We start from the raw sequence: 25,941 nt of genomic DNA on the forward strand, positions 1-25,941 counted from the left end.
TTTTATGGCTGAGTAATATTCCATTGCATGTATATACCACATCTTCTTTATCCAGTCATCTGTTGATGGGCATTTGGGTTGTTTCCATGTGTTGGCTATTGTATATAGTGCTGCTGTGAACATTGGGGTGCATGTGTCTTTTTGAATTATATTTTTCTAAGAGATTTTGACTTTAGCCTTTTATATTTCTGTATATATTTTAAAATTAGCTTGTTGTTTCTTTCTCTCTTCTTTTTGTATTCCCATGACACATATATTACACTCTGTAATTGTTCCACAATTCTTGGATCTTTCTCTCTTTCTTTCTTTCTTTCCTTCCTTCCTTCCTTCTTCCTTTTTTTCTTTCTTTTTCTTTCTTTCCTTCCTTCCTCCCTCCCTCCCTCCTTTCCTTCCTTCCTTCCTCCTTCCTTTCTTTCTTTTTTCTTTCTTTCTCTCCTTCTCTCCTTCTTTCTTTCCTTCCTTCCTCCCTCCCTCCTTTCCTTCCTCCCTCCTTTCCTTTCTTCTTTCTTTCTTTCTTTCTTTCTTTCTTTCTTTCTTTCTTTCTTTCTTTCTTTCTTTCTCTCTTTCTTTCTTTCTCTCTTCTTCTTTCTCTCTTTCTCTCTTTCTCTCTTTCTCTCTTTCTTTCTTTCCTTCCTTCCTTCCTTCTTCCTTTCCTTCTTTTCTCCATTCCTTCCTTCCTTCCTTCTTTCCTTCCTTCCTTCCTTCCTTTCTTTCTGTTTAGGAAGTTTCTATTCGCTTCTTTTCCAGCTCACTGATTCTTTCCTCAGTCATGTCCAACCTACTGATGAACCCATCAAAGGCATTTTTCATTTCTCTTAAGAGTGTTTTTCATTTCTAGCATTTCTTTTTGATCCTGTCCTAGAGTTTCCATCTCTCTACTTACACTACCCATTTGTGTCCATGTGTTGTCCATTTTTCCATTAAAGCCCCCAGCATATTAATCGTAGTTATTTCAAATTCCCAGTCTGATAATTCTAAAATCTCTTCCATATTGGAGTCTGGTTCTGATACTATCCTTGTCTCTTCGGACTGTCTTTTGCCTTTAGCATGACTTGGAATTTTTTGTTGAAAGCTAAACATGATATATTGTGTCAAAGAAAACCAATAGGGCATTAGTGTGAGGTTTTATGTTTATCTGGCTAGGAACAAGTCTGTGTTTACTGCTTGCTGTAGCTGTGGTGTCAGAAGCTAAAATTTCTTCTAGTGTTCATGTTTTTGTCTGCGTTGTTGTCATTGGGTTTCCCTAGAGATTCTTCTCAAATAGGATCTGAGCAATCTTTTAACTGTAATCCCCTGTTGTAATACAGGCGTTCTGTTGATGTGGTGGTGAGGTATGGGGGAGGGGACTCACTCTATGGCACTATGATTGGAAATCAGTATTTTAGTACACCTGTGTCCCTTGGCATCACAAGTGCTTCTCAGCTCCCTTACCCCTTAAGTGAGACAGAAAGGCTAGAGGGGATCGGAGTCGAGTATTTCCCTTTCCTCGGGTTGGTTAGGCTTAGGCAAAGCTCAAGTCAGTCAGGATGTGGTAAAATAGTTTCTCTTGAGGGGAGGCCATGTTAAGGAGAACAGGGAGCTCTGAGTGTACTCTTTACATGTTACTTTTTCCCTCCCCACCAGAAGCACAAAGGGACCCTTCTACAATCATTATGAGAGCCCATTATGTGGGCTCCTGGAAGTAAAACTCATGAAAGTATTGGGAATCTTAAAGACTGCCCCTTCCAGAGTTTTTAGCTCTCAAGCTTCCAGCAATTCATCAATTATAGTTTGTGTTTCTATCAGTACTGGCTCTAGCTGCAGGCTTCTGCTCCTGGGATTCTCCTGGTAAGATGTGGTTCTCTGTATCTATCTGTTTCTCTAGTTTTCAGGGCAGTAGTTTGTTCTATGACTTCCGTTCTCTATGGATCTAACACGAGTTGTTGACTTTGAGGGTAATGACTTCTAAACCCTCTACATAATATCCAAAAGTGAAAATAACCCAGATGTCCATCCAGTGATGACTGGATAAACAAAATGTGTATATCCATACAACAAAATATTATTCTGCTATGAAAAGGAATGCAATACTGATACATGCTACAACATGGATAAACCTTGAAAACATTGTGCTAAGTGACAGAAGCTAGTCAGAGAAGACCACATGTTGTATGATTTCATTTATATAAAATGTCCAGAATAAGCAAATATGTAGAGACTATAAACATTAGGGTTTATTTCTGGACTCTCAATTCTATTCCATGGATCCATATGCCTGTTTTTATGCCAACACCACACTGTCTTGATTATTGTTCTTTGTAGTAAGTTTTAAAATCAAAAGTGAGTCCTCCAGCTTTGTTTTTCTTTTTCAAGATTATTTTGGAGATTCTGGGTCCCTTGTATATCCACATGAATTTTAGGATCAGCTTGTCATTTCTGAAAAAAAAAGCTACATTTTTTTATTAGGATTACATTGAATTTGTTGGTCAATTTGGGAAATATTGCCATCTGAACAACATTAAGTCTTCGAATCCATGAACATGAGATGATTTTCCATTTATTGAAAGCTTCTTTAATTTCTTTCAACAATGTTTTGTGGATTTCTGTGTACAATTCTTGCACTTATTTTGTTAAATTTATTCCTAAATATTTTAATCTTTCTGATGGTATTGTAAATTGAATTGTTTACTTTAAAAATTTTTTTTTATTGAGTTATAGTCATTTTACAATGTTGTGTCAAATTCCAGTGTATAGCACAATTTTTCAGTTATACATCAACATACATACATTCATTGTCACATTCTCTTTCACTGTGAGCCACCACAAGATCCTGTATATATTTCCCTGTGCTACACAGTGCAATCTTGCTTATCTATTCTACATTTTGAATTGAATCGTTTTCTTAATTTCATTTTCAGTTTGTTTATTGCAACTGTATAGAAATACAATTGATTTTTGTATATTGAGATTGTATCCAGCAAACTTGCTGAAGAAATGTAATTGATTTCTATCTTGAATTTGTATCCAGCAAATTCACTAAACTCTCTTATTAATTCTAACGTTTTATATTGTTGTGCAGCCATCACTACAATACAATATAAAATGTATTGATGGACCTCACACAATTTAATCTGTTATGTGACAAATTGATTGATTGATTGATTTTCTAATAATACACCAATCTTGTATTCCTTGAATGAATGCAACTTGATGATGATGTATTATTATTTTTATATCTTGCTGTATTTGATATAATAGCATTTTTAGAAGGATTTTTTAGTCTGTGTTCACGAGTGATAGTAGTTTCTAATTTTCTGTCCTTATACTTTCTTTGTCAGACTATGTCATCAGGGTTTTGATGCCAGTTTCCAAAAGGAAAAATGGTTTGGGTGTATTCCTTATTTTCTATTCTCTGGAAGAGTTCACATATGATTGCAATGATTTATTTCTTGAATAGTTGTGGACACTGTTGAAGTGATTTGGATCTAGAGTTTTCTTTGTGGCAAGATATTTGATGACTGAATTTCTTTGGAAGCCTATGACTGTTTAGTTTCTATCATCCTTCAGTTATATTTTCCCTAGGAACTTCTCTATAATATGTAAAGTTTCAAATGTATTTAAAATTTGTGTATTATTTTATCATATTTTAATGTCTATAGCATTGGTAGTTCTTTTACCTTTTTATTCATGACTTTGGATACATGTGCTTTCTTTTAATGATGTGTCTCATGAAGTTCAATTTTCAAAATCTTTTAAAATAATAAACTTCTAGCCTTGCTGGTCCTCTCTGTTGTCTCTCTTTTTCTGTTTCATAAATTCTTTTATTCCTTTGCATTTATTTGGATTTGCTTTGCACTTTCTATACATTCAAATGTTTATTTTCAGTGTTTTTTCTTTTCTTACATATGTGTTGCAGTCACTATCTTTTCTTCTAAATACTGCTTCAGCTGGACCACATGAGTTTTATTGACCATTCTTACTACTATTCAGTTCAAAGTAGTTTCTGATTTCCGTTATGATTCTTTAACCGGTTGGTTATTTAGAAATGTATTCATTAATATCAAAATATACAAATATTTTCTAGTTATCTTTTGTTGTCAATTTCTAGAATAATTAGAGTGATCACTTGCTTTATATGTTTTCATTCCTTTCAAATTTATTTTATAACTTTATGATTGGTTTTTCTACACGTCCCACATGTGCAAAGAATGTGTATCTATAAGTTGTTAGGTACAACAAATGTGTCCATAGGTCAAGTTTGTTACTGCTCAAATGGGCTCAGAAATATTGCTGATTTTAGTGTACTTGTTCTATCGGTTACAGATAGAGATATGTTAAAATTGGCTAAGCCAGCTTTTCTTTTAGTTAATATTTACATGATATGTTTCCTTCCTTCTTTATACTTTAAACCTTACTGTTTCTTTATTATATGTAATTTGTAAATAACATCTCTTGTGTTTTGTTTTGAGTTTATATATTTTGACAATTATTAATATATTTCAATTTAACTCAAATCTATGTGCTTACTGTTTGTCTCCTGGGTCCTCATCCTTCTCTCTACTTTCTTTTATTATTTTTGAGTAGGTATATCTTTTAATAATTTCATTTCCCCTCAACTAGCTTCTAAGTGTACTAAGTATATATTCTGTTTTTATTCTTTTAGTATTTACCCAGAAAATTACAACATTCTTCTTTTATTTACCAAAGATTAATGTTAATCAATACCTTTACTTACCCCCTGGACAATAAAATGACCTTAGAACACTTTAACTTCGTGTAATCTTTCCCCATTGTTATCAAATGCATTCTGTTCCACTACAATATGTTTCTTTAATGAGGATTAGCTCATACATGATTGATAAACAATGATGTCAGTATAGCTCAGAAACTCTGCTAGCTTGCGTGTGATTTTCTTCTGCATGTTAGTGATTTGAAGCCGTGAAAGGCAAGCTTTCTTATAATTAAAGACTAAGCCTTAATGATATGAAGACCTTAAAAAAAAAAAGCTAAAAATTCTGCAGAAATGCCTAACTTTAGTGCAAGCAGAGGTGGTTTTAGTGGCTTTAAGAACCTCTAACACATGTAACTTTAAGCTCTCTGGGTAGCTAAGAGTGCAAGTGAAGAGGTTGCAAAGAAATTTCTTCTCGGTTAAAGTAGGTTTGATTGATGAAGTCTCCTCTTGAACTGTACTTATTTTCTGTTTGTTTCTGTTGTTTAAATTAACATATGAAAATTTGAATTTTGGTATATCGTTCTATGAATTTTAATGCAAGTATGGATTTGTATAACCACCACCATAATCAGGAGACAGAACACTTTTCTTTGAGAACTTTCAAAGTGTTGTTCTACCACCATCAGGCCTCTTTGGTTTCGGACAAGAAATCCATAGTTATTTGATGCTTTGTTCTTCAAAGAAAAGATGCATAATTTTTTTATTCTTCCTGTTTTCAAGATTTTTTTCCTTGTCTTTATTTTTCAGCAGTATGATTAAGAAGTGTCTAGCATGGATTTCTTTGGGTTTATTATCTTCTGGGTTAAGTTAGCTTTTTGAATCTGTAAGCTTATGTTTTTCACCAGTTTTGGAAAGTTTTTTAAGCTTTTTTTGTCATGTATTTTTTTCTACACTACTTGTTTTTCTCTTCTCCTTCTGCAGCTGTGTTGACAAAAATGTTTGCAATTTTGTATTTCCCAAAGGCTCCATTCATTTCCTCCCCCCACCCCCATCTTTTTCTCTCTGTTGTTTAGATTGGATAATTTCTGCTGATCTTCAAGTTCACAACTTTTCCTCTGACATCTCCATTCTGTTACTAAGTCCAGCCAATGAGGTTTTTGTTTCAATTATTGTATTAGTTCTAAAACTTCCATGGGGTTCTTCTTTATAGCTTTTATTTCTTTGTTGAGACTTTCTGTCTTTTCATTTAACAGTTTCATCCTTATTTTATAATAGCTACTTTAAAGTCTTTATCAGATAATCCCAATATTTATGTCATGTTGATGTTGGCAACTGTTGCCTGTCTTTTCCTGTGAGAGTTGAGATTTTCCTATTTTTTTTTTTTTTGTATGCTAGGTAATTCTGGATTTTGTACTAACCATTGTGATAATTGTTATGGGATTCTGGGCCTTGTCGAAATCCTATAAAAATTTGGATATTTTGTCTTTAAAGGCAGTCGACTCACTTGGGTTCCGGCTACAAATTCCAACCAGTCTTCCGCGATTTGTGGTTTTAAATGAGTTAGTTCCATTTTCAAACCTTTGCAGTGCTATTCAGATCTGTTCTGCATGTATGCCACCTAGTGATCAGTCTGGGTCCTGGAATGCAGTCAATCTATCTCTTAGTTTAGTTCTCAAATCCTTTGTGTACGCTGTTTAGAATTAGATCCACGCATGCACAGGAACTTGGCATAGGCTGGGGCACGCGCTGGGGTAGTCTGAGCACACAAGTCAGAGCTCCAGACTGCTCCAGATCTGTAACCTCTGGGAGCACCAGTTATGGCCGCCCTTGCCCCATTTAGATGCCGTGCCGGGTCTGAGCGGCTCTGTTCCCCACACCTGCACACTCTCCTTGGTGATGGCAGCCTTCACCCTAGTGCGCAGTTGCACTGGAGCCAGAGGAGCCAGAGCAGGCACTTGACATGGGCTGTGCCCTGAACTGCAGCAGTCTCAGGAAACGAGCCATAGTCCCTGGCAGTTTCAATCTGCTTCCTCTGCTTTGTTCCTGGGAGTAAGCAAGCATGTGCATGCTACTCATGAGCAGAGTCTCAATTTCTTACAGCCACTCCCCCCTCCGTTAGTCCCACTGATTTTTCAAGCCAACTAGCAGGATGCACCGCCCTGGTGTCAGACCCAGGGCTGGGGCACCCAATATGTGGCTTGAACTACTTATTCTCTAGGGAGAAGCTCTGAGCCTATGTAATCTTTCTCTTCTTCTGTGTCCCTTCCTAAGGGCACAAGTCCCAACCTGATCACTTCTGTTCCCTTCCTATGCAATTCCATGTGGTGGTATAAGCATCTTTCTGCCAGTCTCCAGTTTATTTTCAGTGAGGATTGCTCCACATGTAGATGTATTCTTGATGTGTTTGTTGAGAAAGGTGAGCCTCTTACTCTGCCATTTGATCTTCCTCCTCTTGATTTCCTTTTTGGATTGTTCATTTTTAGTGTATAGAAATGCAACTGATTTTTGTGTGTTGACTTTCTATTTTGTAACTTTGCTGAGTTTATTTGTTCTAGTATTTTTGGCAAGGAATCTTTAGGGTTTCTACATATAAGAACATGTCATCTATCAACAGAGATAATTTTACTTCTTCCTTTCCATTTTGGCTGCCTTTTATTTCTTTTTATTGACTAATTGTTCTGGCTGGGACTTCTAATAGTATGTTGAATTCTTGTGAGAATAGGCATGCTTGCCTTATTCCTGATTTTGGTGGGAATGATTTCAGTTTTTCACCATTGAGTGTGATGTTTGCTGTGGACTTTTTATGAATGGCCTTTGTTATGTTGCAGTAATTTAATTTTATTTCTAGTTTGTTGAGTGTTTCTTTTTATCATGAAAGTTTGCTGAATCTTGTCAAATGCTTTTTTCTCCATCAATTGAGATGATCATGTCACTTGTGTCCTTCACTCTGTCAATGTAATGTATTACAGTGATTGATTTCTGTATGTTGAACCATCCTTGCACTTAAGGAATGAATCCCATTTGGTCATGGTATCTAATCCCTTTAATGGGCTGTTGAATTTGGTTTGCAAGTATTTTGTTGATCATAGTCATCAGGGATATTGGTCTGTACTTTTCTTTCCTCATTGTGTCTGTGTCTGGCTTTGGTATCAGAGTAATGCTGACCCCATAAAATGAGTTTGGAAATGCTCCCTCCTCTTCAGTTGTTTGGAAGAGTTTCAGGAGGACTGGTGTTAATTTTTCCATAAATATTTGATAGAATTCTCCAGGGAGACATCTGGCTCTGGCCTTTTCTTCTGGGGGAAGTTTTTGATTACTGATTCAATATTCTTACTCATTATTAGTCTGCTCAAGTTTTCTGTTTCTTCATAATTCAGACTTGATATGTTATGTGTTTCTAGAAATTAATCCATTTCTTTTAGGTTACCCAAGTTATGTATACAATTATTCATAGTATTCTTTTATAATCCTTTTAATTTCTATGCCATCATTTGTAATATCCCCTCTTTTATTTCTGATTTTAGTTATTTGAGTATTCTCTTTTATTCTTAGTATCTAGCTAAGATTTTGTCAATTTTGTTAATCTTTCAAAAATTTAATTCAATTTTGTTTATTTTTTCTAGTGCTTTTCTATTTTCTATTTGATTTGTCTCTTCTCTCATCTTCCTATTTCTCCCATTCTGTAGGTTGTCTTTTCATTTTGCTGATGGTTTTCTTTGCTGTGCAAAAGTGAGATCATTATTTTTTAACATAGATTCATGTTGCTAATATCCTTTTGTACCAACTTGAAGGACTCACTTCAGCATTTCTTGTAGAGCAGTTCTGATGTTAATAAACTCCCTCAGCTTCTGTTCATCTGGGAAATTCTTAATTTCTCCTTCATTTTTGAAGGACAGTTTTGCCAGATATAGTCTTTTTGGCCAACAGTTTTTGTTTCTTTCAGCAGTTTGAATATATCATCCCACTTCCTTTTGACCTGCAAAGTTTCTGTTGAGAAATTCACTGAAAATCTTAGGGAGGCTCCCTTGTTATTGTCTTTTGCTGTTTCTAAGATTCTCTCTTTGGCTTTGGCTTTGGGCAGTTTGATTATGATATCTCACTGTAGTTCTCTTTGGATTTATCCTAGTTGGAGTTCTTTGAGCTTCTTGAATTTGTGCGTCCATTTCTTTCCTCAGAGGAAGTTTCAGTTCATTATTTCTTTAAATAATCCCTCTCCCCCTTTCTTTCTTTTCTTTCTGGGATTTCCACAATGTGTATGCTGGTTCACCTTAAGCCCTCTTCATTTTTCTTCACTTATTTTTTTTTCTTTTTTGCTCCTCTGTCTTGCTGATTTTTAAAGACCTTTCTTCAAGCTCACTGATTCTTTTTCTAACTGGTCAAGTCTGCTCTTAAACCCTGTGTTAGTTTCCAGTTCATTTATTGAATTTTTCAGTTCTAGAATTTCTGTTTTTTGTTTGTTTGTTTTTGGTTTTGGTTTTGGTTTTGGTTTTTTATTTTCCCACAATTTCTATCTCTTTGTTGACATCTCATTTTGTTCATAGTGGGCTCAAGATAGGTGAGTAGGTATAAAGGTAGCACTTGCACAATGCTGTGAAGTCACTGAGCCATTTACTTTTTCTTGTAGAAACAGAGGAAAACTGCATTTTCCAGTGTCCCCTGCCTCTGGATAGGGCTATGTGATTAGTTATGGCCAATGGAATTCAATTTCTTGGTCCAGCTTCTAAGATAACCCATGAGCTTCTTGGCTTCTCTCATTATCTATAAGGCAGCTATCTGGATGCAGAGGACCCAGAAGAGGACTGCAAGAGGATGGGGGATCCATAAGATGGAAGGGACACCCAACCAGGGACATTCACTTTGTTTACCTGAGGGAGGAACAGCCGTTGTATTAAGCCACTGAAATTTAGGTTTGTTATAGCTGTTAGTCCATTGTAACTGATACAGAAATTGGTAAGGGAAGTGGATTCTTGTTGAAATTAAATCCTACAGTATGGGACATTGGCATAGCAGTAGGTGATAAGCAGTGAGGAAGCTATGTTGAGGACTGGAGAAATAGAGATCCATATTGTTAGAGAAAAAATTGATAAAATAATCATTTTTTGAAATGTGAGAAGACAATCACATGCCTAATGAGTCATCAGTACCAGGGTAAAAATGGGATCAGAGTCTTAGTATGTGTGGATTTTATTGGCCTTGATGGCAAGATACTGCAAGAGAAGTATGCATTTAGGAAAGACTTAGCCAGTGTAAATGTAGAAATGAAAGGATGTTGAGAGATTCCAGAAATTTGACACCTTAAAAGGAGAGAAAGACAAGTATTTTGAAGCCTCAACTAAGAAGAGATAGGATTTCTTTTTAAAGCTTTGAATAATAAAGGCTTGGTATAATTTATGTTGAATAAAGCACTCAGGGAAAATTTTACATTTTGGACTTTCGTTTTTCAAGCTAGATAGGCTGAAGGTAGCTGCCTTTACATTGACAGAGAGGCAAAGAAAAGGGTTAAGAAAGAACTTTAGGATTTGAGAAACATGACCAGGAAAAAATCTTGGTTATGATTAATAAATGGAGCCAAAAGCAAGTAGATTAACAACCTAGTGTTTGAAGGAATTAAATTTTGTAAGCTACCACAAGCCTGGACAAAAATCCAGCTCTGACTGTTCAAGACTTAAGACAATCATCAGAGTGGTAGTGGCAATGCAGTGGGAGGTGAGCCTGGACCCCACATTCCTCCATGAACAGAACATCCTGGGATTATCTCTTATCTGTCAGCAACCAAGGTATTTGCATCAGGTTCCAAGGAAGTAAGCACAATGAATTAAACATGTTGGCTTCCCACAAAGTCTTTGAATCATGAAATCATAAGCTCTACATCTCCACTTGGATGACTAATAGAGATTTCAAACTTACCTTGTCAAAAGGTGAACATTTACAGCTTCCAATCCTGACCAAGATGGATTAATGGATCAGATTTATTTCCACCCAAAGTAACTAAAAATCTGGACAAATAAATGAAACAGTGTTGTTAAGACATTAGATATTAGGCAATGAAGAACAGTGATCCCTGAAAAATGGGAAGCAAATGAAGTGAACCCTATGATGGCCCCAGCTTAATTCCTGGAAGGGAATCCAGGGAGAGCTTAGCAGTCTCCTCAGGTTAAGAAGTTGGATTTGGGAGGCCCAGGTGACTTGAGTTTGCAGGGCAAATCATCAGAGAGGAGGAGTTGCAGAGAGAAAACTCTAGAAATGTGTAGAAGGTCCCTGTAGTATTGGCTAATGCATGTATATGAGAAAGTTTCACAAGGCAGGAGAAAGTGTCACCCAAAAAGGATCAGAAGGAAAATCCCTGTAGCTCACACAAAGACAGTCATAATGCCTGTTTTCACCATCGAGAGGGAAAAATCACATAATTCACAAGGCATCGGGGAGAATATACAGAAGAGTTCACCTTAGTAGTGGGGAAGTTTCAGCCCCTCTACTTAATTAAACACTACTCTGGTCCTACCTAAAAAAGCTTAAAAGCAAGATGTGTGAAGGAAGTAAACCAGCTCTGTGTAACTTAATCATGTCCCATAACAAAAGTCAGGCATATTTATAGGAATACAGAAACATGTAGCACCCAGCAAGATAAAAATTTAAATGTCTGGCATACACTCAAAGATTGCCAGACATACAAAAGACAGAAGGATATGTTCCATAATAAAAAGAAAAATAAATCATAAAAGTTCACCCAGAAATAATATATACAATAGATTCAGTAAGTTGAGACCTTAAAACATTTATTAGAACTATAATCCATATGTTCAGGAAGATAGATGAAAGATTGAACATGTTAAGTAGAGACAAAATATAAAGAATACTCAAATTGAATTTATAGGCATGAAAACTACAATGTCTGAGATTTAAAAAAAAATACACCTGATGTTACAAATGGCAGATTAGATATTATGGAAGATAAGACTAGTGAACTTGAAGACAGAGAAATAGAAACCATCCAAAATGAAGCACAAAGAGGAAAAATACTACAAATAAACAAAAAAGCATCAGTGGACTGTGGGACAACTTTAAGCTCCCTAATATACTTGTAACTGGAGTCCCCGAAGGAGAGGATTTGCAAAACATTTTCAGATGCCCAGAACTTACTCATCTTATAACTGAAAGTGCATACTCTTTGACCAAGATCTCCCCATTTCCCCTGCCCCCCTGGTCCCTGTCATTCTACTTTCTGTTTCAGTGAGTTCAGCTTCTTTGGATATTGCATATAAGTGAGGTCATACACTATTTGTCTTTCTCTGTCTGACTTATTTCACTTAGCATAATGGCCTCAAGGTCCATCCATTTTGTTGCAAGTAGCAGAATTTCCTTCTTCCTCATGGCTGAATAATATTCAGTGTGTGTGTTTGTGTGTGTGTGTGTGTGAATTCTTTTTTATCATTTACTTAGGTTGTTTACACATCTTGCCTATTGTGAATGATGCTGCAATGAACATAGGAGTGCATGTATTTCTTCAAGATCCTATTTCATTTCCTTTGAATACACACCCAGAAGTAGGATTGCTGGATCATGTGGTAGTTCTTTTAAAATTTTTTGAAGGACTAATGGACACATAATTTTTAATTAAGTAAAAACTATAAACCTAGATATTTCAAGAAACTCAGTGAATCCCATGCACATGAAATAATAAAACTATACCGAGGTGTTACATAATCAAATTGTTCAAAACAAGAGAAAATCTTAAAAGTAGCTAGAGGAAAAGACCATAGATTTCACGTTGGAATAAATGTTGTCAGAAATAATCTAACAAAACCTTAAAGTACTGAAAAGTAAGAACTGTCACTGTAGAATTTTTTTACCTAGTGAAAATACCTTTCAAAATGGTGAAATAAAGGCTTCTCTAGGTATAAAAATCCAAAAGGAATTAGTCACCAACAGATCTGTGCTGCAAGAAATACTAAAAGAAGTCTTGCAGGCAGAATGAATATAACAGTTGAAAATCTGGATCTACACGAAGGAATGCAGAGTACCAGAAATAATGACTATGTTGGGTAAATATAAAGACACTTTTTGTTTTAATATCTTTAAAAGATGATTGTTTAAAGCAAAAATAAAAACAATGCAGTGTGGCATTTGTAACATATGGAGAAATAAAATGTTATGACAACAGTAGCACAAAGACCTAGAGGGGGAAAACGTAAATAAATTACTGCAAGGTCTTATCTGTACATGAAGTGGTAAAACATGGCTTGAAAGGAGATGATAACAAATATTAAAGGTATACTGTAAACTCTAAAGTAACAACTAAGACAGCGTGGAGTTGTCGCTTATCAGCCAACAAAGGAAAAAGAGATGAAAAAAAACTCTGAAAGAAAAATTCTAAGTTGATCCAAAAGAAGTCCAAGAAAAGAGGGAAATGAGATCAAAGGCCAGGTGAGGTTTGGCCCTGTTTGTTATAGAACAGAGAGCCTGTCCTGAATAACACAGGTGGCAAGGAGGCAGGTGGGGGGGTAAGATGTAAGTGAGTGGGAGGTAGGCAGTGCTTGGGTGAGTGAGGAGTTGAAGGTTGTTTTTTTTTTCAAAGACCTATTTTTTTAATTAATTAATTTTGGGGAGGATTAGGTTATGAATGTATGTATGTATTAATGGAGGTACGGGGGATTGAACCCAGGACCTTGTGCATGCTAAGCACGCGCTCTACCACTGAGCTACATCCTCCTCCCCAGTTGACAATTTATTATATGCTAACCACTGGGTTTTGCACCAGCCACAAAGACCTCCCCGCACCCTATCTCGCTATCTCTTCTTCTCTTCCTATTCTCTCTTAATGTTTTAAAATCAACTTTATTAGGGTAATTTTTAGGTACTATACATTTGCATATAATAAAATGCACCCATTTTAAGTGTACACTCCAATGGATTTTTTTAATGTGTACACCTGAGCAATCACAACCTAAATCAACATATAGAGCATGTGCATCACCCCTAGAAATTTCTGTCAGTTCCACTCCCTCCCCAGCCCCAGCCCCAGACAACTGCTGATCAACTTTCTGTCACTAGAGGTTAGTTTTGTCTTTTCTAGGAGTCCATATAAATGAAATCATACACTACATACTCTTTTGGGTCTTGCTTCTTTTACTCAGCATGATATTTTGACATTTTGTTCATTTTTATTGCTGGGTAATATTCCATGGAGGATATATATACTACAATTTGTTTACCCATTCATCTATTGATGGATAGCTGGGCTGTTTCCAGTTTGGGGCTTATTGTGAATACAGCTGTTATGAATATTTGTGTACAAGTCTTTTCATGAACATGTGTTTTCATTTCTCTCAAAACCTAAGAGTGGAATTGCTAGGTCACATGGCAAGTATAAAGTTTTACTTTATAAGAAACTGCAAAACTGTTGTACCATTTTACACACCCACGGTGTCTGAACAGCGTATGAGAGTTCTGGGTGTTCCACATTCTCACCGACGTTTGGTATTGTCAGTTTCTAAATTTTGACCTTTCTAGTGGGTCACTGGCTGTGTAGTGGTTTCTCATTGTGATTTTAATCCATAGTTTCCTGGTTACTAATGATCTCAGCATCCTTTCATGTGGCTTATCGATCATTCACATATTTTCTTTTATAAAGTCTGTTTAAATCTTTTGCCCATTTTAAAACATCGAGTTGTTTGTCTGATTATTGAGTGGTAAGAGTTCTTTGTATATTCTAGATACAAATTCTTCATATAATATTTGTATTATGAATATTTTTCTCTTGGTGTGTGGCTTGTCTTTTCATTTGCTCAACAGCATCTTTTGAAGAGCAGAAGTTTTTAATTTTGATGAAATCTAAGTGATGAATTCTTTTATGCTTAGTGCTTTATGTTCTTGTCTAAGAAATCTTTGCCTGTCCCAAGGTCACAAAAATTTACTCCTATATTTTTTTCCATAAATTGTATGGTTTTGGCTTTAACATTTACGTATATGCTACATTTCAAATTAGGTAAGAATTGAGGTTCCTTGTTTCTTCCCTTTACAGATATTCAGCATTATTTGCTGAAAAGATGATTCCCTTTTTCCTATTGAATTATCTTGGTATCTTTGTTGAATATCAATTGACCATATATATGTGGGTTTATTTCTGGACTCTAATCTGTTCCATCAATCCTATGCCTATGTAACACTTTCTTGATTACTTCGGATTTCCAGTATATCTGAAAATTAAGTATAGTATAAGTTCTCCAAATTTGTCCTTCTCTTTCAAGATTATTTTGGCTATTTTTTATCCTTAGCATTTCCATGTAAATTTAGTATCAGTTTTTTATTTCTACAAGGAAAGCCTGCTGGAATTTTTATTGAGATGGTATTGAATATATAGTTCACTGTAGGGGAGAACTGACATCTTAACTGTGTAGCATCTCCCAACCGATGAACATGATATATTTCTTTTTTCTTTAGGTTTTCTTTGGTCTCTCTTAATAATATTTTATAATTTTTAGTGAAGAGGACTTATAATATTGTGTTAAATTTATCTTTAAATATTTCATATTTTTGATTGGTATTTTTAAAAATTTCATTTCCAGTTATTCTTTGCTGGTAAATAGAAATAAAATAGATTTTTATATATTGATCTTATATTCTGTAATCTTTCTAAATTCTCTTGTTGTTTCTAGTAACTTTTTGGGGGTAGATTCCTTAGGATTTTCAACATATATGAGCATGTTGTCTGCAAATAAAGACAGTTTCACTTCTTCCTTCCTAACCTTTATTCATTTACTTCTTTTTCTTATCTTATTGCCCTGTCTCGTACCTCCACTATTATGTTGATTAGAAGTGGTGAGACAAACATCTTAGTTTCATTCTTGGAGCATTCTCGGTTTCCTTCTTGAATTCCCACACCATGTCATGATTAGATCATATTGATTCTTCCTTTGAAATACATCTGGAGTCAAGTGACCTCTGATACACTCTATATAATGAGCTGGTTCAATGCATGGACTCTAGAGCCAGAATGTCTGGGTTCAGATCTGGACTTTACCAATTACTGGCTGTATATACTAGGACAGTTACCTAACCTCTTTGACTCAATTTTTTAATTTATATAAAGAGTGCGATTACAATGATACCTACTTCATAGTGGGGTTTTGTTGTTGTTGTGTGAGAACTAAGCCTTGGCTCGTGGCAAGTGCACACTGAATGTCGGTATCAAATAAATCCCTAGGTGGTCGCACACTTCCAGCCCTGTCCTGTCAGCCTGTTCTCAACACAGCAGCTAGATGGATCCTGTGAAAAGGTAAGGCAGAGCAGATCATACTCTAGTTCAAAACCTTCCAGTGGCTCCCATTTCAAAGTCAAAGCCCTCACAAGAGCCTGCTAGTCTAGGCTGAGGAGGGTCTACAAAAGCCCCCACCTCACAATTCAGAGACTCCCCTCTGCAGGGAGTGGACCACAGGAAGTTGTGTGAGTTGTTGGGGGTGGTGAGGCAGCCCTACCCTCCAGGAAGTGTGTTCTTGCCCAGCCCCAACTCCCATTCCCTCCCTGAGATAACAGGGCCTTGTCACTGCACACAGGGTAGTCTCGAAGTGGCACTGGGTACAAAGCCCATTCTCAAAGGCTTGACAGGCAAGCTGCAGAGGCTGGGGAGACCCCAGTGAGGTCAGCCCACCCAGCAGCCAAGGTGCCTGAGTTGTTAATGAGCTGTGTGTCATGTCTAGGTGATCCTGGGGTGAGAGAATTTCAAGCAGCAGCCTCCTTGGCTTTGGAGGGGGAGGGGTGTCTGCCTGTGCCATCGGGAGGACACGGTCCAGCCTGTGTTGAATGTTCTCACTCCACGCCTGGGGCCTCAGAGGCTGTACTGGAAGGACCTTTGTGCTGGGTGCCAGAGATACATGATGAACGAGTCACAGGCCTGCCCTCTTGATGTTTATCATCTAGCAGGGAGGCAGACAAGCAAACGGCCAGTGGGGCAGGCACGGGAGTAGCAGGAACTCAGAGGACAGTAAACACAGAACCCTGGGGGTGTGGCAGGAAGTCAGGGAAGGCTTCTGGGGAAGGCTTCTGGGAAGGCCACAGTCCAATTTCTCAGGAATGAAAGTTGCACCAATCTTCACTGATTTCTTTAGTGATGGAGACTCGGAGGATTTTCTTTCCAACAGTTCTGATAAGCAGAGCACTGTCACCCACTTCTTACACACCTGCACTGATGTCACCTGGCCATCCTGTGTGAGTCAGTATCCTTACCTGGAAGCCCAGCCCAGAGTTGTGGTTCTCTCATTCCTGGCACAAGGGAAGTGGAGTGGGTTCTGACGGGCACTGAGCATCCACTGTGGGCCCTGCACTGTGCTGGGTGTCCTCTACGTGTTTGCAGCACGGCTCTGTGAGGTCAGGATCGCTATTTCCATTCTAGAGATGAGCAGGCCGAGGTTCAGAGGGATTCCGTTTTGTCCCAGCCATGCAACTGGGAAGAGGCCCAGCCTGGGTTCGCACATGGATCTGTCAGCCTGCAAGTCTTAGCCCTTCCCCCAGAACTCAGGGCTCACCTTTGCGCCCTCTGACACTCCTGAGCAAAGGGAGAGGGACATTTGTGGTGTCTCTCTCACAGCCTGCAGGCATCCGAATGTCGCAGTGGCCAGGGCTGTGACTCAGTGTGTTCCGAGAGCACCCCCAAACTTCTTACTCAGTCTCTGTGGTAGTCTCGGGGAGGGCTACTCCCTTGACAAGTTAAACTCTGGGGCTGAGCCCTACTCCCTCTCACCGCCTGCCTGCCCAGCAGGAACCAGTACTCTTGCTGGCCAGTCTCAGGGAGACAGACAGACAGACTGACCGACACCCCTTCCCCAAAGATGGTTCCCCTTAGCAGCAGGTAACACGTTAAGGCCCACGTGGATGCTGTGACAGTTCTGCATCAAGCCCTTCCTGGGGGCCCGTCAGGGCTCTTCACTGAATCCTTCACCTCAAATCTCTGAGTCAGAATTTCCATCCTCATTTTATAGAGGAAAAAGAGGCTCAGGGAGGTTATTTTTTTTCAAGGTCGCGGTGTCTGATTGGAAACCCAACTGACCACAAGTCCATATTCTTACCCCAGCCCTCTCTCCTCCAACCCACCCTCTCTCCCTTTCTCTGGCCCCATCAGGAGCCGCAGACCCAGCTGCATCTCCGGGACTCGCGCTTTATCGCTCAGGGTGGTTCTCTGAACAGTGGGCGCTCTGCCGGGTGCCAGGCTAAGGAGCCTGTGTTTTCTCTTGGGGACAAGGACAGTTAGCAGGACACCAATGCATGGTTCAGGAGAGGTGACTGCAGAGTTTAAGTTAGGTCGCCGAGACGTCTTGTGGCCAAAGGCTCACCTCCCAGCCCAGCCTTCACACCACTTTTTCACATTTCACATCAGGAGAAGTTGTGAGCAATTAGAACTGGGCTGGGGGCTCCCTGTCCTGGCTGTGTGTTGTAATCCCCTGACCTGGGTCCCACCCCAGAGATCCTGATTCAGTTGGTCTGGGTTGGGAAAGAAATATTACTGTTTTTAAAAAATCTTCCTTACCCCAGGTGATCCTAGTTTGCAGCCCCAGGTCAGGACCCCTGGTTTGGATGGTGCAAATTCATGCTGCCCCCACCACCTCCCCACCGCCCTCCGGTTCAGACTTACTGGCCCCATAGGAGGTTCTGAACTGGAACCCAGTGGTGGTGGAGGGGCCTGAGCTGTGGGGCCTCTGCTGAGTGGACCCCCGATGCCCAATGGGGCTGGCTGGGCCCTTTGGAGAGCCAGACTCTTCACACGTCTGGACAGGGCTGGGCATATCCTGGAAGGATGGATCCCAGTTCCCGGCTCGCCTCTTCCTCAGGATTTCGGTGCTCTAACTTTTTTCCTTGGAAGTCTGACTTTATAGTCCTCTGGGCTTGGCTGAGTGCCATCCCCTTTTGCAGCCACGGAGCCAAGGGCCAAATGAGTGGGACACTCCCCGGGGGCTCCCAAGGCGACAGGCATCTTCTCTTCCTTTCTTCCTCTGTTCATTCAGCTTCTGTCAGCCACTCCTCTTGGGCAAGCCCCCCGCGGCTGTTGAGTCAGGGAGCTGATAAGGAGACACAGGCGACACACCCTCATGGATGACAGACAGCTGAGTGGCCATGACAGAGGGTGCGGAGGATGCAGCGGGGTGGGTGCGCTCTGGCAGGGCCAGTGTGGGACAGGGCTGTGCACATTTGCCTGTCCAATCATATGTTCTTGCTTTTGGCCAGCCCATCTTCTGGGCTGACTCCCGGCCTACGTCTCACTCTGCCCTAGAGAAACCAGAAGTGAGGGGTCTGAGCTGTGGCAGGAGTTCTCATGGGGTTCACAGTGCCTCTGAGCAAGGGGCGTTGGGGCAGCTGAACTCACGGGGGCTCCTTCTTGGGCACCTGATGCTCCTCAGACCGCAGCCTCCCTGCCTGTGCCGCCGCCTCCCCGCGTGTTGGTGGGGCACTGAGGAGGGTCGGGGCATCAGAGCCCCTCCAGGCAGAGCTCCTCGTCTGGAGGGACTTCCTGTTTGATGACTCCTCCTCCCTGCAGGGACACACTGGCCCAGCCGCCTGCCACAGGCCAGAGTCCCCGGGAACCCCTTCCTTTCTTCTCACCTGACCCAATCTCACTGTACTTCCAGCCCAACTTTCCCCATAGGAGCTGAGTGTTTGGAGAGAGCCCTGTTATCAAGAAGGTGTAGAAACCCTGAAACACTGCCAGGTAGCTTCTTGCAAGCCATGAGGCATTAGGGCCAGCCCTGAGAAGCCTGGAGCTCTGATGCGGGTCCCCCAGGCTCCGAGCCCTGATGAGGGTCCCCCAGGACCTGAGATCTGACAGTGGTCCATCAGGCAGTAAGCTCTGTAACACCTTCTGAATAGGGATTCTTCTGCCGTAGGACCCGGTTTCAGACACTGCAGCTCTGCCGGAGGCTCTCACAACATCCATTTTCAGAATGAATGAATCAGTAACTGACTGGCCCACTTCCCTCTGGCTGTCCCTCCTCCTCATTAGCCCAGGATTCCACACTCCACCCCACCCACCCCAGGAGTGTCTGCTGACCATCTGCTCATCGTTGCCTGCACTCACCTTTTCCTTCTTTGAGCACTGCACACTGTGCCCTCTTGGGGGGCATTTAAGCCCGTCCTTTCCCTTTCACCACACGCTGCCCTGTGCCTCTACTCTGTCTTCTCATTCCACGAGCACCTCCTCATTCATTTCCCATCATGGGTAGCGGCCTGCAAAGGACTGGGAGGGCTCGAGAGGCTCCAGGCTGGCCAGCTTCCCCAGGAGGCCAGCACTTCGCAGGAGAGGATGCGGGTCTGCCACTGGGCCCTGGGGAGCACACAGGAGGCTGCCTTCCCTGATGGGGATGGTGAAGGAAGGCCTGTCTGGAAACCCAGGGGATGAATAGTGAGGATGGAGGGAAGGGTCTATGAGGAGGAGAGGGTCAAAGAGAGGATGGGCCTCACTCCCCGAGGGCAGATTTATGGCAGGGCCAGGCGTCTGCTGCTTCCCATTCTGTATCACATGTGGCTGCAGGTCCAGACACAGGAGCTGGAGAGAGATGGGCAAAGAGAAGGAAGAGGGGAGGATCAGCCTGAGCGAGCTTGACCCCGGAGGGCCCGATGGCAGGCTCCCAGTACAGAGAGAAGGTGCCTAGTGGATTCTGGGACAGGGCAGAGGAAGTCAGGGCAGCATCCCGAGGGGTGCACTCCACTTACCCCCAGCCCAGCGAGTTCCAATCTTTTCAAGCATATCAATCCCCTTTTGGTAACCAAAACCCTGATGTCTTTCACATGATTGACAGTGTTTTTGCCTTCTCTTTAAGCTAGTAATTTCCAGAAAGTGAATTAAAAGCAAACTGTCTACTTAGGTAAGGGCGTGGGACAAAATGGTCCCAAATGCTCTTTAGGATGGAATGTTCACCATTTTTAGAAAGTCAGCTTCATTTCAATAGATTAATTCCTTCCTCTCAGATTTGGTGTACTGTTTTAATTCCATCAAATACACAACTGGTGTATATTTGGACTTCATTAGTTGCATTATTTAAGAAGCCCAGGAATAGCACCATTTTGCTTAGAAATACTTTTTTTTAAATTATGGAAATCGTCAATTATAAAAGTAAAGAAAATAGTAGAACAAATCCCCATGTGTCCAGGACCAGCTGTAATAATTAGCATATGATGGATCTGGTCTCATCTCCAAGCCCCACTCCCACTCCTTCCTCTGCCTCTAGGCACTGGATTCATTCAAAGTAAATTCCAGACAGATCGTTTCATCTGTGCATACTTTAGTTCCTAAGAAGTAAGGACTCTTTCTTCAAAAACATAACCACATGCTATTGTGACACCTAAAAGTTAACAATTATTCCTTAATGCCATCATGGAATATTTATTCCATCATGTTTAAATTCCTCAGTTGTTTCATGAAATGGCTTTTTAATAAATGGTTTGTTTAAAACATCCAAACAAAGTTCACACATTGATTGAATTTGATGGGCATTACTTAAGTCTCCTGCAATATCCGGCATTTCTGCCTCTCTCTTTTTAATTTTGTTCCCTAGTCATTTATTTATTGAAGAAACCAAGTCATCTGTCCTGCAGAGATTCCCATATTCTGGACTTTGTTGACTGCACCCTCTTGGTGTCATTCACATGTTTCTCTGTTCCCGCTTTCCTGTGAATGGTAGTTAGGTCTGGAGGTTTAATCAGATTCATGAGCAATTTTCTGTAAGAACATTTCATAGATGGTGCAATTTGGTTCTTATTTTTTGCAGCAAGAGTTGCATAAATGCTTGTCTCTGTTTTTGTGAGCTATTCATGGTAGAGTGATGCACTGCAGAATTTTTCATCAACATTCTAGCTAGTGGTTTTAAAGGACAGTCATTAACGAACATTTCCTAGATTAATTATTACATTAGGTTGTGCAAAATGGTGATTTTCAAATTCTGTCCACCCCTTTTGAACTTATTAGCTAACATTCATCTACAAAGAACTTTCCTACATCAACTATTTAGTTACCCTGATGTATAGTTTGTGCAGGAATTGCAATAAATGCTTTCCTTTTACCAATTTTCAAAACAATAAGCTGGTGTCCTAATAATTTCTAAAGGTGACCAGTGATGTGGGTGTCTGTCTGTCTGTCTGGGACCTTATCTTTGTGTCCTAATAATTTCTAAAGGTGACCAGTGATGTGGGTGTCTGTCTGTCTGTCTGTCTGTCTGGGACCTTATCTTTCCAAGAGCTACCAAGTTAGCCACCACAGCCAAAGACATGCAACTCCTAGGTCAGAGACGGAGACCTTTTTCTCGCATCACAGCAAGCAACATGCACTTCGTGTTAGTGTCAGTCCTCTTATCTCCCAGGTCCCATGGGGTGACATGGAGCAGCCCAGATGGATGTCATACATGTAATAGGCCTGCATCACAGTGAGAAACACTTAACTTGGAGGATGAGGAGTCACCTTTGTCCTGGAGGAAGATGTTGATCATCCCCCAAGGTTGCTCTCTGCTAACATAACCCTGATCAATGACCTGAGCAAAGAGTGGCCAGGGCCTTGCATCTTTTGCATATCCATAAAAGACATGCAGGGGTGCTCAGTGCCCATGGCCTGAGTCAGTGTTTTTGTTTTTGTATTATTATGCATGGATTCAGTTTTTTAAGTATATTTGATGTAATATTTCATTGCAGTCATTATTCATTTTGATGCTCAAATCATTCTGTATCTGGTAAGTGGGACTTGACTCCTGTGATCTTCTGACATGACCCCAGTAGTCTCAGGTAGCATCCTTGCTTTCTAGTTTAACAAAGTTTTGCAGGCTTACCTTGTACATTTCTTGCTTCAGCCTCTGGACATTTCTCCCAGAAGACTTTTATTGGGATATGGTATTTAGAGACCATAATCTAGGTGCTGGAGTGCTCATTGCTACTGGGTAAGTCATCAATTCTATGTCTTTTCAGAGGACAGAGCTAGGAAATAGGTATTTGTTTTTAAATATAAAAATAACTTGAGTCAATATTCATATTTCAAATTAAACTTTAAGATTACAGAATTTGACTTAACTTTAAAATTTTTGTATTTATATCTCTTTTCTCTCTTTTTTAAATTTCTTTTTGGGGAGGGAGGCAATTAGATTTTATTTATTTATTTATTTATTCATCTGTTTATTTATTTATTTATTATTTTTTAATGGAGGTACTAGAGATTGAAGACCTTGTGCATGCTAAGCACACACTGTACCACTGAGCAACACCCTCTCCCTGTATCTTTTTTCTTATGTCAAAAATTTTGATTCCTGCTAACACTAATATAATTATTTATTTTATCCTAATATATAATAATTTCAAAATAATATTACTAATATTATCACAACAGTATAATTATTCAACTGAGCAATTTAAGATTTCCTTGCAGTTTATTTTATCATATGTCTTATTTGAAATACTCAGCCAAATTACTGTATTTTAATGTTATAAAATACAGTAATAGTAACTCTCTGCATGATTAAGCCATCAGCTTGATATCCAGTTAGGTTCATTTCATTTAATTTTCTTTAATTATTCTCTAAAACATCTACATGATTGCAAAGTCAAAGTAAATTTAGAGAAATTCGGCTTCCATTCTCTTCCCCTACACCCTTTACACTTCCTCTCCATACAGGAAACCATTTGTATTTCCTCTTCAACTGTTGTTGTTTTTGTCTTTAAATGTAGACAAATATATTTATATGTATTCCCCCAGAACTTATATAAAAACTAGTATACTATCCAGATGATTCTACACCTTGCCTTTTCCCCATAGAACAATACATGCCCTGCAGATTATTCTGAAGGAGTAGAAAATGAACTAACTTCCCTGGTGCTAAAACTGTTTGCTGATTTTTTTCTAAGAAATCCTGCAATTTGCTTTCTCTCTCTTACTACTTTTTATGCTAAACAACCCACAAACATTCAATAGCTTTAACCAGGAAGAAGGTAATGGGCCAATAATCCCAGAAGAATGGACAGCCCCTCCGTAAAAGAATGTAAGGATGTAGCACCTTGTAAAACGCCCTGACTGTTATCACCTTTTCTGTTCCATCCAGTTTTCTGTAAGACCTCATAAGATCCCAACCCCGAGATGGATCCACAGTCCCTGAGGCACGAGCCTGCTGTGACTCCCCTTTGCCGGGCAAAGCAATAAAGCTGCTCTTTTCTCATGCTTCCAAACTCTACCTCCAAGCATCCACCTGTTTTTAGGGAACAGAGTCCGGTTTTGTGGCAGCAATACCAAGAATGTATTCATAATTTTCTTTATTCTGCTTCATAGCTGCATGGAGCACCATTGTATTGACATGCTATGGTTTATTATACCAGTCCCTGATTGCTGGAAATGCAGATTTCCAGACTTTTGCTATTATAAACTGCGCTTTGGTCTTATAACATGTCGTTTTGTATTTTTTGCTAGTGTATCTTTGGGATAGGTTCCTAGAAGTAGGCCTGCTGAGAAAAGGGGGAAATACTCACGTAACTTTGCTAGATATTACCAAATTCCCCTCCATAGAGATGGTGCTATTTTGCATTTCCATCATTGCATACATTTTAAAGAGTGGCGTGACAGTTTTATTTAATATTTACAATAGGTCAAAAATTATTTTCAAGCAATTTAGACATATGATAAAATACTTCAGAGTTAAAAGTCCAAAGTGGTTTCAAAAATCTTTTAGGGTTTCCCAAGCAAAGCTTTAAAAACAAGTGGCATAGGAAACTGTAGAATGATTGGTTTATATTCATGTCGTTCCAAGGTGAAGGGTGAGGCTTTGACTCCAGGTAGACCTGTGTCCTCATTCCTGCCTCTCCATCTGTTGTCTGGGTGACCTTGGACAAGTCATTTAACCTCTGGGACACCTGGGGAAAGCATTTGTAGGAAGTGTGTGATGAGATAATGCGTGAAAAGCCCTTGGCACAGAGTCTGGAGCAGGTGGACCACATTGCGGGAGAAATTATTACAATTTGACTTGTTATTGCCAGGCCCACACTGCCCCTCCCCATCCCTGTGAATCAGAGTGAATGATAGGGGAGAAGGTTGAGCAACTTGTCCCTGTTTGCCCTGGACTTTTCTGGCTTTAGCTCTGAAAGTCCCATGCCCTAGGAACCCCCTCAGTCCTGCATAAACTGAGACAGTTGGTCCCCCTCTTGGGGAAACAAGCTGGGGTTGAGGGCCCCAGGGACCTCTGCCAGAGGTTGGAGACAGCCCCTGCCAGCCCCCAGCACCCCCACCCCCGCCCCGTTCTCAGATGGTCACACAGCAGGACAAAGCAAGCTGCTCTCACAGAGGGGACCAGAAATATTTTGAAGTTACAACGGAGCCCCCATCTTGAAAGGCTGACTGCCAAGGGAGATCGGGGCTGGGGCGGGGGGTGTGGTGCCCCCATCCTTTCTCTGAGTCTGTAGCTGAGAAGAGTTTTCCTTAAGGCCTTGGACTTTTTGGTATCAGCCAGAACTGAAAACCCCTTGGGCTGCCCCAGCATGGTTGATATTACATTGATAACAATAGTGAGGCGTATGGTTACCCTATTAGCTAGTCCAAACTACACATTTTAATGTAATAAAAAGCAATCTCAGAAAACGGTATTTAATCAGCGCTACTCACGAGCGGAAGTCATTGTTTAATATTGACCAAGCTAGTGAGAACACTGATGTTTGGCAGCCTGAGCTTCAGGACTCATGGCAGGGATTTTCAGGCCAGACTTGTGTCACTCAGCTCCAATTATTTCAATATTTTCGCAAAAGAAAAATGTCCTTCCATAGACTGCAGGGCACCCCAAGATTGCCAAGAAGCAGGCCGCTCAGCCAGAGAGTTCAGAGACATGCTGGGCTCCCCAGACCCACCTCCGACATCCTAGGGCGGCCGAGCATCCCCAGGGACGATGCCGGTGCTCAGCTCTCCAGTTCCTGCCAAGAATCAGGCTCAGGGTGTGGCACTCCGACTGCTCGGAGGTTTAGTCCCGATGGGTTTATAACATGAGTCATACAACCAAATCCCATTAATTGCCCCTGAAATTATAACTTCGTGTTCAGAAGAGCTTATCAGTTCTTCAAGACCCAGCCTCGTCTCTCTCGCAGGGCGCTGTGGGGGGAAACGCGCGCAGTCTCCGGGCTGGTTACTCACTCCCCTGCTTCCTTGGATCTCACCATCCGCCAGGCCTTGTCCCCCCGCCCTTTCAAGTGCATTGCGTTCCAGCTCCCCGTGGAGGATGTGCGGTCAGGTGGGGTGGTCTGGGACCCAACAGCACCCAGTGAAGTAAGTGAAGCTTCTCCGCTGTGGGCAGCCCGGG

The 25,941-nt window shown here is 40.4% G+C and overlaps 1 long non-coding RNA gene across 1 annotated transcript in view; it reads left to right on the top strand.

The window, feature by feature from the left end:
- Positions 1-24,109, top strand: part of LOC116666093 — a 43,593-nt gene extending 19,484 nt beyond the window's left edge. Inside the window, exons 3-5 of the long non-coding RNA XR_004322959.1 lie at positions 15,855-15,926; positions 22,471-22,557; positions 23,710-24,109. This is a non-coding gene — a long non-coding RNA (uncharacterized LOC116666093). The remainder of the gene's footprint in view (positions 1-15,854; positions 15,927-22,470; positions 22,558-23,709) is intronic.
- The last annotated feature ends 1,832 nt before the right edge of the window (positions 24,110-25,941 follow it).

Source organism: Camelus ferus, chromosome 1, assembly GCF_009834535.1.
Source record: "Camelus ferus isolate YT-003-E chromosome 1, BCGSAC_Cfer_1.0, whole genome shotgun sequence".
Classification (NCBI taxonomy): domain Eukaryota; kingdom Metazoa; phylum Chordata; class Mammalia; order Artiodactyla; family Camelidae; genus Camelus; species Camelus ferus.